The sequence below is a fragment of the Acanthochromis polyacanthus genome, chromosome 2 (assembly GCF_021347895.1).
Source record: "Acanthochromis polyacanthus isolate Apoly-LR-REF ecotype Palm Island chromosome 2, KAUST_Apoly_ChrSc, whole genome shotgun sequence".
Taxonomy (NCBI): domain Eukaryota; kingdom Metazoa; phylum Chordata; class Actinopteri; family Pomacentridae; genus Acanthochromis; species Acanthochromis polyacanthus.
The window spans coordinates 45,768,548-45,784,493 of record NC_067114.1 but is presented as its reverse complement, the minus strand read 5'-3'; positions in this window follow the sequence as shown (position 1 = coordinate 45,784,493).

The window sequence follows — 15,946 nt, the reverse complement described above, 5'->3', positions numbered from 1 at the left end:
GTGCATGACATTTCCAAAAAATATCTCCTCTGTAAGCGGCCGTCCGTCGGCTGCACCTTGGGTCCATACAGGGACAGATGCTATTTGCAGCCCTCAGGGAGGCCGGCCGTGGACACCCTTCACCTTCCACCTTTCTCCTGTGGAGGTGATGTGGTTTCTGTGCCAGCGGGGGAAGCTGTGCTGCAGTTTTTGTCTGCAGCCGGCGACGGGAAGGAGGAACACGCAGGTATTTGTTGCCAGGGTCGCCCAAGGGCAGGTAGGACCCAGGGGGAGGAAGAACCGGAGTCTAAATTTGGTTTAGTTCGTACGAATTTCAGCAGGTCGGACGGACAGACGGACGGCCTGCTAAGGTTCATAATTTGTTGTTTCAGAATGAGTTTCACTGGAGTTCCATTCATCACCAGCTAAAACGGTTGCTGTCTGCACTGAAGCTGTGTTGAGGTCGGCTGAGTGTCAGTTAAGTTTAAGGTTTCCTACAAGGAATTGAATGTGAACTCCAGACGTGCATCAGGACCACCGACGAGGACGATCAGTCCCACAGCTCAGCAAAGAGGAAGCACTGTTTACTCTAACCCTAAATTATGTTTTTAGCTGTTTTTCTGATGAATTACCACGTCATTTCAGCTTCACAAGATCCATCCGTCCATCCATTCTCTATACACCTCTTTATCCTCACTAGGGTCGTGGGGGGTGCTGGAGCCTAACAAGATCCATAAAACATCAAATAAATAAATCTGGCTAACTAGCTGCAACTCAAAGGCTCATAACCTTTTGACAAGAAGCTGTAAATGGACGTTGTAGTTAAAAAGGTGGAGATGTACCGTCAGCCTATGTGTGGATATCACAAAAAATCAGTCCTGGTTTGGTTCTTCTGACTGTTCAGGTCTTAATGTTGATTTGTTGACCTTATAGACAACACCAAGCAACATTTTTCTTCCCTTTCAGTGTCCTTATTGAGTCTAGTCTGTAACTTCACCATAGAGATGACAAACCTCTATTATTGTATCTATAACGTGAACTACAGATGTAAAAACTGTATCAGTTGCACCCAGAAAAGATAAGAAACCTTAAGGGCTTTAACTCTTTGACAAGAGGCTGTGAATAGACGTTGCAGATAAAAAGGTGAGAATCTACCATCAATTTCTGTGTGGATATCACAAAAAAACGAGTCCTGGTTTGGTTCTTCTGACTGTTCAGGTCTTAATATTGATTTGTTGACCTTATAAACAACACCGAACAACATTTTTCTTCCTTCTCAGTGTCCTCATTGAGTCTCCTCATCCGTAACATCGACAAAATTCTCCATATAGATGACAAACCTCATAAATTTCAGATGTAAAAACTCCAGCATACCTCAGTACCAACCAGAAATTGTGAGAAACCTTCAGGGTTGTGATGATTAACAGCACAGCAAAGAGGAAGCAGTGTTTCCTCTAACGGTAAATTATGTTTTTAGCTGTTTTTCTGATGAATTACCAGATTCTTTCAGCTTCCCAGGATCCATAAAATGTCAAATAAATAAATCTGGCTAACTAGCTGAGGATCGAAGGCTTGTAACCCTTTGAGAAGAAGCTGTAAATAGACGTTGCAGCTAAAAAGGTGAAGATCAACCATCAACCTCTGTGTGGATATCTCAAAAATGAGTCCTGGTTTGGTTCTTCTGACTGAAATTGATTTGTTAAACAACAACAAGTAACATATTTCATCCTTCTCAGTGTCTTTATTAAGTTATTATTGAATCTTCTCGTCTGTAACAGACATCAACAATATAAATTTCACCATATAGATGACAAACCTTGTGATCTACAGATGTAAAAACTGCCACAAAAGGCGACAAATCTTTGGGGTGTTGATGATTAACTGCACAACAAAGAGAAAACAATCTTTTCTCTTGCATAAAGTGATGTTTTCCTTCAGTTTTTAAGGCTTTTGCACTTCATCTTACGAGTTATCGGCTAGTTTTAGCTTTCTAGGATCCTCTTGATGACTTGTAAGTCTTCTGATTAGGAATTGAAACTAAACCTGAAGGAAATCAAGATGTTTGTTGGAGTGTAGCCAAACTTTTTCTGTTTTTTTCTGATGATTTATGGGACAATTTGAGCTTCCCAGGATCCTAAAACTTCAAATAAATACGTCTGGTTAACAAGCCACAACCAGCAGACATCCGACCTTTGACAAAATGCTGCAAATGGACGTTACACAACCTTAAAAGGTGAACTACCACCAACTTCTGTGTGTTTATTACATAAAAACAATCCTATCCCGGATAGGTTCTTCTGTCTGATGTGTGGATCTCAATGCTGATTTGTTAAACTCAGAAAATACCATTTTTTTTGTCCTCTTCATGCTAACATCGGCATAAAATTCACCACTCTGGAAAGAAAACACATTTCATTCTAATGTAAAATGATGTTTTTATTTCATTGTTCAGACTTTTCCCGTTCTGCTAATTATTTTAAAGATAATCTGAGCTTCCCAGGATCCTAAAAATTCAAATAAATACACCTGCTGACTGGCCACAACTGGCAGGCAAATAGACGCTGCAGTGATTTAAGAGATCATCAGCTAGAGAGCTGAGGATCCACCGTCAACCTCTGTGTGTACAAAAAGAAAGGGATGCCACGGAGGCAGTATATGTCACAGGGCCTATAAAAAGTGAACACCACCCTTTGAAGTTGTCACGTTTTATTGCTGTTCAACACTGATTTATGCTTGCTAAAATCGGGCCCTGCTGATCAACAAAAACTGCTTTTTTAAAAAAATGTCAAGATAAAAACAGATTTGTGCAACAAAATGTAAATGGAATAAAAATATGCAACATAGAATAACTGACTGGATAAGTAATGAATGGGTCACTGTGAAGCATGGTGGTGGCAGCATCATGGAGTGAAGCACGGTGGTGGCAGCATCATGATGTGAAGCACGGAGGTGGCAGCATCATGATGTGAAGCACGGAGGTGGCAGCATCATGATGTGAAGCATGGAGGTGGCAGCATCATGGCGTAAAGCACGGAGGTGGCAGCATCATGATGTGAAGCACGGAGGTGGCAGCATCATGGCGTAAAGCACAGAGGTGGCAGCATCATGGCGTGAAGCACGGAGGTGGCAGCATCATGGAGTGAAGCACGGTGGTGGCAGCATCATGATGTTTGTTCTCAGCAGGTCCTGGAAGGTTTGTAAAGGTAGTGGGTATTTTTATAATGTTAATTTATTGACATTTATTGGTAGTAATCTGTTTTCACACTGACATTGAATAGTTTTTTGTAAATTCTTTTTTTTTTATTAAAGTGATTCAGTGTTGATAGCCATTTAAAAACAGAGTGTGTGTATGTTTCAGGATCAGTGGTGTGATGGTGACGTCCGTCCAACTGACTGCACGTCTAAACTTAATCTGTTCTCGTGTTTGGCTGCATGCCTCGCATCCTGAACGTCCCTGCTGCAGGCGCCGCTCACGTCTCTGCTCATTTCATTTTCATTCAGGGCTGTTTACTTTGTGTGAATAGGTGTGTGTGTCTGTTTGTGTGTGAGTGTGTGTGTTGCAGGGTAACAAATGTAATCTTAGGTCTGTAGATGGCAGCAACACTCTTGGCCAATCTGTCTCAATAAAATGGAAAAAAGTCTTTTGTCTCAGCCGTCAGGGGCTGCCAGCTGAAATTGAAATTAATTGGGAAATCCAGCGTGAAACAAAAAAATAAATAAATAAATCCACCTCAGTCGTGAAATAAAGGGGGTTTGTTTGGCTGCATGCCCCGCTACCTGCAGCATGTATGTAGCATGTATGTATCATGCATGCTCCGTCTGTACGTGTTGGTTTGTTTAAATCCAGTAAACAGGGAGATTAACCCTGGTGTCGTCCTGCGGGTCAAAATTGACCCGTTTTAAAGTTTAAAAAAATAAATATTATCACAGTGAAATGTCTGATGCCCACATTTTCAACCTTTTTGTGAAATCTTTGAACATTTTTTGGTGGAAAAAAATGATAAAAAATGGTTCTTAAGAACATTCACATAAAAATCAACCAAAATCCAGCGAATTTCAATGGATTTTGGTTGATTTTTATGTGAATGTTCTTAAAGAAAATACTACTAAGTTTTACTGATATATATGTAATCACTTTAGATATTTTTTGGATTTTTTGGGAAGATTTTTACTAATTTTTTGAAAATATTTGCAAGAATCTTCTTGCCAAATTTGGGGTATTTATTACATATAAAACCTTTAAGGAATTATTGGAATTTTTAGTATTTTTTGGAAGATTTTTGCTCATTTTTTGAAAATATTTACAAGAATGTTCTTGTCAAATTTGCAGCATTCTTTTTTTAAAAATTAAACTTGTAAGGGAAACACATAAGGAATTATTGGAATTTTCTTCTTGAAGGTTTTTGCAAATTTTCAGAAATGTGGGGAATTTTTTTGCTGAATTTTTGGATTTTTTTCAGACGAGGAAACAATATTTCTTGGTGCTGGTCAATGACAACAACAGGAGGGTTAAGACGTGTTTTGTCATTTTTAAGACGTATTTTGTAGTTTTAACCCTCGTGTCATCCTGCGGGTCAAAATTGAGCCGTTTTTAAAGTTTCATAATGTGGGAAAAAAAAATGTTTTCACTGAGAATCTTCTGATGTCCACATTTTCAACATTTTGGGGAAATATTTGAACATAACTCATATAAATGTAATCACTTTAGATATTTTTAGGATTTTTTTTGAAGATTTTTACTAATTTAAAAAAAAATATTTACAAGAATTTTCTTGCCAAATTTGGGGGAATTTTTTAAATAAAAATTTTAAGGGAAACTTTTAAGGAGTTACTGGAATTTTCTTCCTGAAGGTTTTGCAAATTTTCAGAAATTTGGGGATTTTTTTGCTGAATTTTTTTCAGACAAGGAAGCACTATTTTTGGTGAATGAAGACAACAGGAGGGTTAATGGAGCTTCACCCTCATGATGATCATGACTCCAGAGATGAGCCTCGGTTTTCTTCCCCCTCGTCTGCTCCAACCCTAAATTGACTTTGCTGAACATGACTGGTTGTATTTGGCTATTTTTACACGCTTATCAACAGTTCTATTAAGTGCTGACTTCACTTTTATTTCCCCCCTCGGTGTGTGTGAGAGTCTAAGGAGGCTGCTGATTATGTAAGTCATTTACATTTCCTCCAATTTGAGAGTTGACTGGCTCAGCGAAGTGAGAGCCTCGGCGGCTTTTCAAGCTCCCTTCAGACTAATACCGAGGAGCCGCGTGAAATAAAACCTCTCGCTGAGCTGCCTCTCAGCTCTAAGGAGATGTCACTGGTGCATCTGGTGGATAATAAAAAGAAGAAAAAAAAGAAAAGGGGAAAAGAAGTGAGCAGCTACAAGAGGGAGCGTACGTCGGGGTAAATCTCCTGCCTGCTGACGGGAGGCTCACATGTGGCTCTGATCCTCTGCATGCAGACACCGGAGCTTCCGTACATCACTCCAGCCGTCACTCAGATGCTCACTGAGGCTCAGTGGAAGGCCGAGCGGCGCCCTGAAGCGAAGCGCCTCAACATCTGGCTCTCCATCCTCCTCTGCTTCTGGGTCACGTCCCATTCAAGCAAAGGAGATTCTCAGTCCGGAGGTGTCGTCCAAGGTGCTCCGACCAGCTGGCTCCACATCCTCCTCTGAGGCTGGGCTCGTGTTTATGTGGATGTGTACGCTAGCAGTCAAAAGTTTGGACACACCTTCTCGTTTCATTCTCATTTTTTCTTTATTTTCATGAGCATTTATGTTGTAGGTTCTCACTCAAGGCATCAAAACCATGAATGAACACAGATGAAACAAGAACAGAGAGCACAGTCCTCCTCCAAGGCTGCTCATTCCCACATAAGGCATTGTCAGAAATGCAGCATATTTATTATTGTTATTAGTTACTGATGATGAGAAATCATGGCAACATAGAATGAGTGTTATGCATGTTTACGTTATGTACGGATACTGAATCCCGCGTAAATCACTCCTATGAAGGTCTGTTGATCAGTTCTTCACTTTATGCAAGGCTTTGTTTTGCTAGTGTTAAAATATGCTTTTATTTTGAAGGCGTTTGTTTTTTTTACAGGCTTTTATTTTTGGCACCATTCCAGCAGCACAGGAAGTGTTTATCTGAGAAGACAGGAGGGAAGACGCTGCTGAAAAGTCCAAAAATTAAGATAAGGATGGAAGGAAAACGGTAACACTTAGAAACACTCCCGCAGTATAATCAATTGTTCCTGGTATCATTTCTGATGGATGATTCCTGATTAGTCAGCAGTAGGATCGCAATCATGTGATTGTCAGCAGGCAGCTGCTGTAGTGTTCACTTGTTGTCATGGTTACAGTGACACGGTGCCGCTATCTCTCAATGATGCAGAAATCTTTAATAAATCTGTGGATCCAGACTATAAGCTGCATCACTGCCAAAATCTAATCACTTGGTCCTTGTGTCATTTCTGACCTTCCCTGAAAACTTCATCCAAATCCATTGGTTTGTTTTTGTGTAATGTTGCTAACAGACAGACAGACAGACAGACGTTCCTGTGTAAAATAAGTCAAAGCATGTTTTATATTTTAGAGTATTTGCTTTGATTATTGCTTTCCACGTTCTTGACATTCTCTGGATGAGCTTCCTGAGGTAGAACCTGAAATGGTTCTCCAACAGGCTTGAGATGCTGAGCACATATTAGGCATGCTTTAACCCATTTTGCACAGCTCTTGAGTCATTTTGAACATATTTTAACTCCTTTTGGACAGTTTTTGAGTCATTTTGGACAAATCTTAGCTCCTTTTGGACAGTCAGTTTTTGAGTCATTTTCAACATATTTGGAACATTTTGAATATTTGACCTCATTTTGGACAGCTTTTGTGTCATTTTGGACATTTTAACTAATTTTGAACAGTTTTTGAGCCGTTTTGTAAAAAATGTAACTCATTTTGGACAGTTTGAGTCATTTTGTACATGTTTGAACTCATTTTGGACAGTTATTAAGTCATTTTGGACTTTTTTGAACTCATTTTGATCATTTGACTCATTTTAGTCATATTCTAACTCCTTTTGGACAGTTTTTGAGTCATTTTGAGTTCCACTTGTTGGTCCTTCTGCCTTCACTCTGTGGTCCATCTCATCCCAAACCAGCTGGATTGGGTCTAGGTCAGGTGACTGTGGAGCCCAGGTCATCTCCATCATGTCCTTCTTGGTCAGATAGTCCTTCCACAGCCTGGAGGTGTGTTTGGGGTCATTGTCCTGTTGGAGAATAAATGATGGTCCAACTAAATGGATGTGATGTGATGTTGCTGCAGGATGCTGTGGTAGCCATGCTGGTTCACTGTTCCTTCAGTTTGGAATAAATCACCAACAGTGTCACCAGCAAAGCACCCCCACACCATCATACCTCCTCCTCCATGCTTCATGGTGGGAACCATGCATGAAGAGATCATCCGTTTACCTTTTCTGGAACCAAAGATCTCATATTTGGACTCATCAGACCAAAGCCCAGCTCTCCACTGATCAATGTCCATTCCTGGTGTTTCTCTTCTGCTTGTTGTTTTTCCTCAGTAGTGGTTTTCTCAGCAGCTATTGGACCATAAATGCCTGATTGGTCAGTCTCCTCTGAACAGCTGATGCAGATATATATGTGTGGGGAGGGGTGTTAACTCTGCTGCCTGCCTTCAGGGTCACAGCTGTGGATGCAGAATCGTCGTGGAGGCCGTGGCCTTGGATATGAAACGATCACGCAGATATTTGTGTGCTGCTCCGACACCCTGCTGATTCTGACACAATCTGACGAACACAGCGACTATGAACTAGAAAAAAAGGACATATGTTAAGTTTGCAGCCCGTTTGCTCCGTAGAGATGATCTGTTAGAATGCTGGAGCACCTTGCTGCATAATTTTACATGTTAATGAGGCAGAACTGATTTTCTTAAAATACAGTGCCCATAAAAAGTGTTCAACCCCTTGGAAGTTTTCCTCTTTTATTACTCTTTAGCATTAAATCACGGTCAGTTAATTTGGCCTTTTGTGGATGAGAATTCACAAGAGAAGAACCTTTCATGTCAATGTTTAAATACATTTCTACCAAATAATGTCAATTAGTTGAAATATAAAATGAAACATAAGTAAATGTGGAAATATTCAGGCCCTTTAAAGTGACCTCATTCAACACAAGTCGGTTCTAGAAGTCAGCAGTTAGTAAAAAGATGATCTGAGATCAGTGATTGTCACATAAAGACTCCTGGATCTGAAGGTCCAATCTCTGGTGGATCAGTACTCCTGGATAGAACTACACCATGAAGACTGAAGAACCAAGAAACTCTGAGAAAAGGTTGTTGAAAAGCATCAGTCAGGACGATACAAGAACATTTCAAGTGCCTGAAGATCTCCTGGATTCCAGTTAAATCCATCATTAAGAAATGGAAGGAGGATGGAACATCAAGAACTGAAAGACCGAGAAGAAAGAGACGAATGAAGGAGGTCACCAAGACTCCTATGACTCCTCTGAAGGAGTTCCAGCTTCAGCAGCTGAGATGTTAGAGACTGTTCATCCAACAACTGTTATCTGTTCTTCACCAGTCAAAGCTTTATGGAGACAAAGAGAAAGATTCTGATGGAAAAAGCTCCACTTAAATCTGGACTAGAGTTCACCAGAAGACATGGAGACTCTGAAGACACCTGGAAGAAGGTTGTTTTCTCTGAGGAGACCAGGATGGAGCTTTTAATCCATCAGACTCGACCCTGTGTTTGCTGGATGCCAATCACTGAATATCATCACAAACACACCAATCCCCACCATGAAGCATGGTGGTGGCAGCATCATGATGTTGATCATCATGATGATCATGATTTATTTAAAAAGGGACCATGTACAGTATTAAACATAAATGTTTCCATTTGATGTATTGCGCCAGAGTTAGCTTTAAGCTAATTTCCATCTGCAGTCCCTTGGTCACAATAAAAACATCAGTAGAAGTAGAAGCAGAAGTCATGTAGTTTAAAAGCAAGGTCAGGTAAACTAATTTCTCCATTACAGAGCTGTTAAAGAGACTAGTTTATCACCCAGTTGTTTGTTTGGTATGTGTACAAGAACCTTAATCGAAAATCTAGAATAAAAACAGTGGGGAAACTCAAGAATGTGAAAATCAGGGATCTCATAATTACTCAGTTTTTCTCAATGCCAATATATTCTATTATACCAATTCACAACATTAGTCATCTCAGGAAGCTTCACATAATAAAATCAAGCCCTGATAATAACATACTTTTAACAAGTTCTAATGAGACACTGTGAAGGAAAAGCTCCTCTTTAAGAGGAACAAACTTCTGGCAGAATCAGGCTCATGGAGGTCATATATCTGCCTTAACCGGTCAGGGTGAGGGTGAAGAGGAGAATAAAGATAGCGGAGAGAGTCAAGAATGGTGATGATATTTAGAAAAAGAAGTCTAATTAGATCCTTTTAACGAGTTGAATTTGCATTTGACTCCTGAGGCTGAAGCGGCTCTTTAGGAACCTTTGGATTATCTCATTGTGATGAAGATTAAAATGAGGCCGTTTTCTTTAATCCCCAAAAAGCTGATATTCTGGACAGTTTATATCGGACTGCAAAGAGCATAAATATCACCACTTTACAATTACAGGTTTTTTGAATACATTAAATTGATAATAATGCAGCATTAGTCAGTTTCTTTGGTGCGTTTTATGTGTATTAAAGGCTGCTGCTGATCTTCATTTATCTGCCTGATCTCATCTGGAGGGTCAGTGACTCTCAGCCTCACCTGATCGCTGCAGCAAAAGGACTTTAAATGTGCATTAAAAGATCTTACAAAGTGGATAATAAAATGCTTATTGATGTGCTTGGATTAGCCAGCGGGGTGAGATGGGGATGCAGATATATTATCTCTCAGATCTTTAACTTTCAATCAGTGAATGTGCTCATGCAGGTAAAATCATAATTACAGAAGGACACAGAGCCCTTTAACTGAAACTGGAGTTATTATCGGAGCTTTGAGTGCTGGCTTTACCTGCACTTTGTGGACGCTCATGGCAAGGAGAGGGAGATCTGAGGCATATTTATAGATCTGTGCTGCTTTATTTGCTGCCTTGCCATTGAATGTACAACACGTGGTAACAGAATTCAGCATTACATGCATGGAGTGAGTCTGCAAGATGCAATTAAATGTCTGTGTTTTTATTGACTTATTAAGAGCAGATCTGCAGAACAGTCTACAACTGCAGTCTCTTTCTTTTTCTGTCTAATTGGCCTTTCCTGGCTGAGCAGCAGCGATACAAAGACCCCTCAGGGTGCCTGGATCTGCCACAGTATTGGCACAGTAATAAAGTCAATGTTCTGGGGTATTCTCCCTGCTTCGAGCAAGTTTTACACTTTGTAAGGAGGTAATTGCACTGAAATTATGAATTTTCTGACTTAATCTTCCTTCTATTTTACTTTGCCCATGTGCTCACACACAGCATCTATAAAATGTATCCAATCCCCTTGGAGGATGCCTCCTTTAATTACTTTTCTGACACTGAATCATGGTCAATTTAATTTGGCTTTCTGGACGAGAAAAAATCAGACTATTTCATGTTAAACTGAAAATAGATGACGTAAAGCACGAAGAATGGTGGTGGCAGCATGATGATGTGAAGCATGGTGGTGGCAGCATCATAAATGAAGCACGGTGGTGGCAGCATCATGATGTGAAGCATGGTGGAGGCAGCATCATGATGTGAAGCGTGGTGGTGGCAGCATCATGATGTGAAGCATGGTGGTGGCAGCATCATAAATGAAGCATGGTGGTGGCAGCATCATAAATGAAGCACGGTGGTGGCAGCATCATGATGTGAAGCACGGTGGAGGCAGCATCATGATGTGAAGCGTGGTGGTGGCAGCATCATGATGTGAAGCATGGTGGTGGCAGCATCATAAATGAAGCATGGTGGTGGCAGCATCATAATGTAAAGCACGATGGTGGCAGCATCATGATGTGAAGCATGATGGAGGCAGCATCATGATGTGAAGCATGGTGGTGGCAGCATCATAAATGAAGCATGGTGGTGGCAGCATCATAATGTAAAGCACGATGGTGGCAGCATCATGATGTGAAGCATGGTAGAGGCAGCATCATGATGTGAAGCATGATGGAGGCAGCATCATGATGTGAAGCATGGTGGTGGCAGCATCATGATGTGAAGCATGGTGGTGGCAGCATCATAAATGAAGCATGGTGGTGGCAGCATCATAATGTAAAGCACGATGGTGGCAGCATCATGATGTGAAGCATGGTGGAGGCAGCATCATGATGTGAAGCATGATGGAGGCAGCATCATGATGTGAAGCATGGTGGTGGCAGCATCATGATGTGAAGCATGATGGAGGCAGCATCATGATGTGAAGCATGGTGGTGGCAGCATCATGATGTGAAGCATGGTGGTGGCAGCATCATAAATGAAGCATGGTGGTGGCAGCATCATAATGTAAAGCACGATGGTGGCAGCATCATGATGTGAAGCATGATGGAGGCAGCATCATGATGTGAAGCATGGTGGTGGCAGCATCATGATGTGAAGCATGGTGGTGGCAGCATCATAAATGAAGCATGGTGGTGGCAGCATCATAATGTAAAGCACGATGGAGGCAGCATCATGATGTGAAGCATGGCGGTGGCAGCATCATGATGTGAAGCACGATGGTGGCAGCATCATGATGTGAAGCATGGTGGTGGCAGCATCATGATGTGAAGCATGGTGGTGGCAGCATCATGATGTGAAGCATGGTGGTGGCAGCATCATGATGAAGCATGGTGGGGGCAGCATCATGATGTGAAGCATGGTGGTGGCAGCATCATGATGTGAAGCATGGTGGTGGCAGCATCATGATGTGAAGCACGATGGTGGCAGCATCATGATGTGAAGCACGGTGGTGGCAGCATCATAAATGAAGCATGGTGGTGGCAGCATCATAATGTGAAGCACGATGGTGGCAGCATCATGATGTGAAGCATGGTGGTGGCAGCATCATGATGTTCCTCAGCAGCAGGTTCTGGAAGCCTTGTAAAGGTAGAGGGTAAATGAAATCCTGGAGGACAACCTGATGCAGTCTGAGGAGAACTGTGACTTGGAGAAGATCAGTATTCCATCCAAACGATGAGTCGAAACAAACAGACGAAGATCCTCAGAGATTGTTTGAAGACAATGAGGTGGAAGTTCTGGAGGTCAAATCAGAATTTATCCAACTGAGAATTTTTTTCTGGCCTTCAATTTTTAAAAAAAATGTTTTTAATTAAATCAAATAACTGTGGAGAAATCTGTTTTAACTTTGACATTGAAAAGGCTTTTTTTGTAAGTTCCAGTCAAAAAAGCCAAATTAAATGGACGAAGATTTAATGTTAAAAAGCAATAAAAGTGCAAAACATCCAGAGAGGTGAACATCTTTTACATTCTCTGTACATGTGGGATGATTATGTAACCTCTGCTCATTCACAGATCAATTTTCACTGACCTCAAAAACCACAAACTGACTCTGACTACATGTACGTCATGAATGATGTGTTGCTAATAACGACAAGGTTGAGATGATTAAAGTATTAGAGGTAACCCCATTCTGCAGCAAATTGATTTTATCTTATCAACCAGCACTGGAAGTCTTACTGAACGGCTGAGATCTCTCACTGCCTGAATCTCCAAATCCTTGTTGGTGTGTTTTATTAAAAAGTGCTGTTTTACAAATGTCTGCGTTTATTTTGTGTTCCCAGTTAATTTTATTCCATGACACTTTCACAGTTGTTTATTTTATTTCTTTTTATTTGTCAATGTCACTGTCTTGGGGGGAAAAAAAAATCACCTTTAGTAATAGAAAAATCAACATTCTGTGGACAAAACTGTTGACTGGAGAAACTATTTGCTATTTAGTTAGACCTCATGGCAGACCTACAGTAGATAGTTTTGTACTTGATAATTAACTGCTGTGAAAAGTGTCCCTCAGAAAGACAGATACTGCATTTTAGATTAGACAAGACAAAAAAAAACTACAAATGTCTGGATTCAAAAGCTGGATAAATGATGATTTCTAAAAATCAAACAATATAGCAAAGTGTTTGGATTAAGAAGATTTTCAAAAAAGTGGGTTAAAATGCTGTCTGACTTTCAAATGATTGTAAATCAATATTTTATGTTGCACTCCATATCAACGTGTTTCACATCATGATGCTGCCACCACCATGCTTCATCATGATGCTGCCACCACCGTGCTTCACCTTGAGTCACAAAGGATGCATGTTTATATTAATTTACTGATTTCATTTCACAATGTGTTGTATTTCATATAAGGATATGTTTTTTAATGAAAAATCTGAAAAATAACTGTATCTGTAAGTTCAATATGCAGCAGAAAGCACAATATTTTCTTTATGTATGAAGAAGTTTTAAATGAAAGCTCAGTACTTCAGCAAATCTACTTTTCACTAGTGTTAGTGCTGAAAAAGTAGTAACAATAATAACAATAATTGCACTCTGTTGGGGTCAGTTTGCTTTGTTTATTGGTGATGTAACGTCTGAGCAGCAGACTGGATGAAGGAAGGTTGGTTCTGTCCCTGAATGATCTCCGGATTCCAGACAGAAAGTGCAACGGAGGAAGATGATGGTGAAACTCCTCATCATCATCCTCGATGGCACATAAAACCTAAAGCACTGCTTCGTCAGAAACAGTCTGACTGTATTTATCACTGCAGGCAGGAAGCTATTTACTCATCACCAAAAGACTTCTCTCAGTTTGTTTTTCAATGTCTTACTATCATCACTGTATTTGTGCCTTTATTTTGTTGTTATTCTCATTTTTTATCCCCGCCACCCATAGGCACGAAGGGGGATATTGGCGTGGGCACGTCCGTCCGTATGTCCGTCCGTATGTCCGTATGTCCGCATTTCATTTCCGGAGCATATCTCTGAAACTACTTGAGGGATTTCATTCATATTGCACCCAGGCCATCTCTATATAGTATAGATGTGCCTTTTGGGGTGAATGACCTTGACCTGATTTTCAAGGTCATAGTGAGGCACTTCAAATATTTTTTGTTTCTGGATCATAGCTCAGAAACTCCTTGAGGGATTTCATTCATATTGCACACACTAAGCCTGTTGGTAATGTAGATGTGCCTTTTGGGGTGTATGACCTTGACCTGACTGTTTTTTTTATTGTAGTGAAGATGTATCATTTTGTAGGTGTATCATCCACTATATATTATTATTTCTTGCACTTAGAGGTACTATACATAAGGCGGGGGATGTTTTACGCGGAGCCTGTTTATTATATTTTAGTTTGAACATTGTGATGCTTTTTGTGTTGTTTTTTAAGCTTTTTAGTGACATAATGTAATTCTAGTACTTCTGTTACTGTGTTCACATCAGTAGAACTGACTTAAATGTCCTGCTTTTGTAACTCAAATCACCCAGTTTGAAAAAGTTTAAAGGAAACTCGAATTCAAAGTGTATCCACAAACATTCAGAGAGCTCGAACCGACCTCACGAACTCAAACTTTGACCTTTGTACATTGTCCCAAAACTAAAATGGCCGCCAGCCACAATTCAGAGTAACTGCTAGCTTGTCAGGAACCGGTTGAAACCCGTTTTATAACAGTCGGTGGATGGATTTTGTTTTATCCAGATGGTCAGGGGGATCTTTGGGGATTGTGGAGATACGTTCAGCGCCATGGTAGGTGTTTTGAAACTATAAATTTTGTCGTTAATGAGCTCTAGGATAGTGTATGCTAATGCGTGCTAATGTATGCTAATATCGCAGCGCGGCTTTTTCAAGATGGCGGATTGTTTGGAATTCGAGTATTGCTTCACTTTTCTTCGTTTATGTGGCATTTTATCAACATACGGATTCACGAGAAATTAGATATTGTTGTTTCAGGTGTTTTTATTCGCTCTGTTTGTAGCTATTTGCTTGTTTTCTGCCCGTTTCAGCTTCAAACCTGTTGCTGCGGCTAACTCTCCTGCTCGCTGTTTGGTTCTGCTCATGCTACTTTCTTCAGTTTAAACTGTTTGCTTTGTGCTTTGTAGCTACTAATTGCTGGCTGCCTCTTGGCGTGTGGTTAATTTATGCTCTTCAGCTTTCTCCAGTGCAATATCTGTGTAGGTTTTATTTCAATTTCTTCCTTTGCTTGTTTGTTTTGCCCACACACTCACAATGCTTATATCTGAATATTCATAAATGCTCAGTGTTATGGGTTGAAGTGGTGGTTGGTGATATTTTTAGGCAGATCCTGCTGGAACAGTGTAACCAGGTTTCTAGTGTGGGGAAATATTGCAAATTGGCTTTGGGAATGTCAATATAATTGTTGTCCTCCTGCACACAGCCCATTTACACAATTATTTCTCTGTAATGCTGGCTTCATGCAAGGCTTAATGTGGCTTTTGGTTGGGAAACATGAAGTAGGCGATGTGTGGGGGGTCCTCCTCCAGGAAATTTTCAGTCAAACATTTAATTTCCTGCATTCTTTTCAGTTTTATTGAACCATTTTGTGCCTTTATATGGTAGAAGTGTCCTTATTTATGTGAAAATTCAAACATAAGGCAACAGTAAAATATAAAGGAATGCATCGCAGTAATGCTCTGAGGCATTCTGTCTTGCTTTCAAATATTTATAGTCCTGCAGATTGACTTTTCTCATTTCATATGATCCCTGCTGACTCAATATATACAGAAAGCAGTTACTCTTCTGTGTATTTTGTTTGGTGAAGTAACCTCTTTAAATGTGCACGTGGCACCTTTTCATATTGCTGTTAGTTTGATATAGTTTAGAAATGGCTGACGTGCACATTCAGAACATATGTGTTTGAAATGCGGAAGGGAAAAAAATAGATTTACCTTTTCATGATGTCCTGCTCCTGTACCGGTTACAGTTTTGATGCTGTGTGGGGTAGTAACGCTCCATCATACACTACAAAAAATAT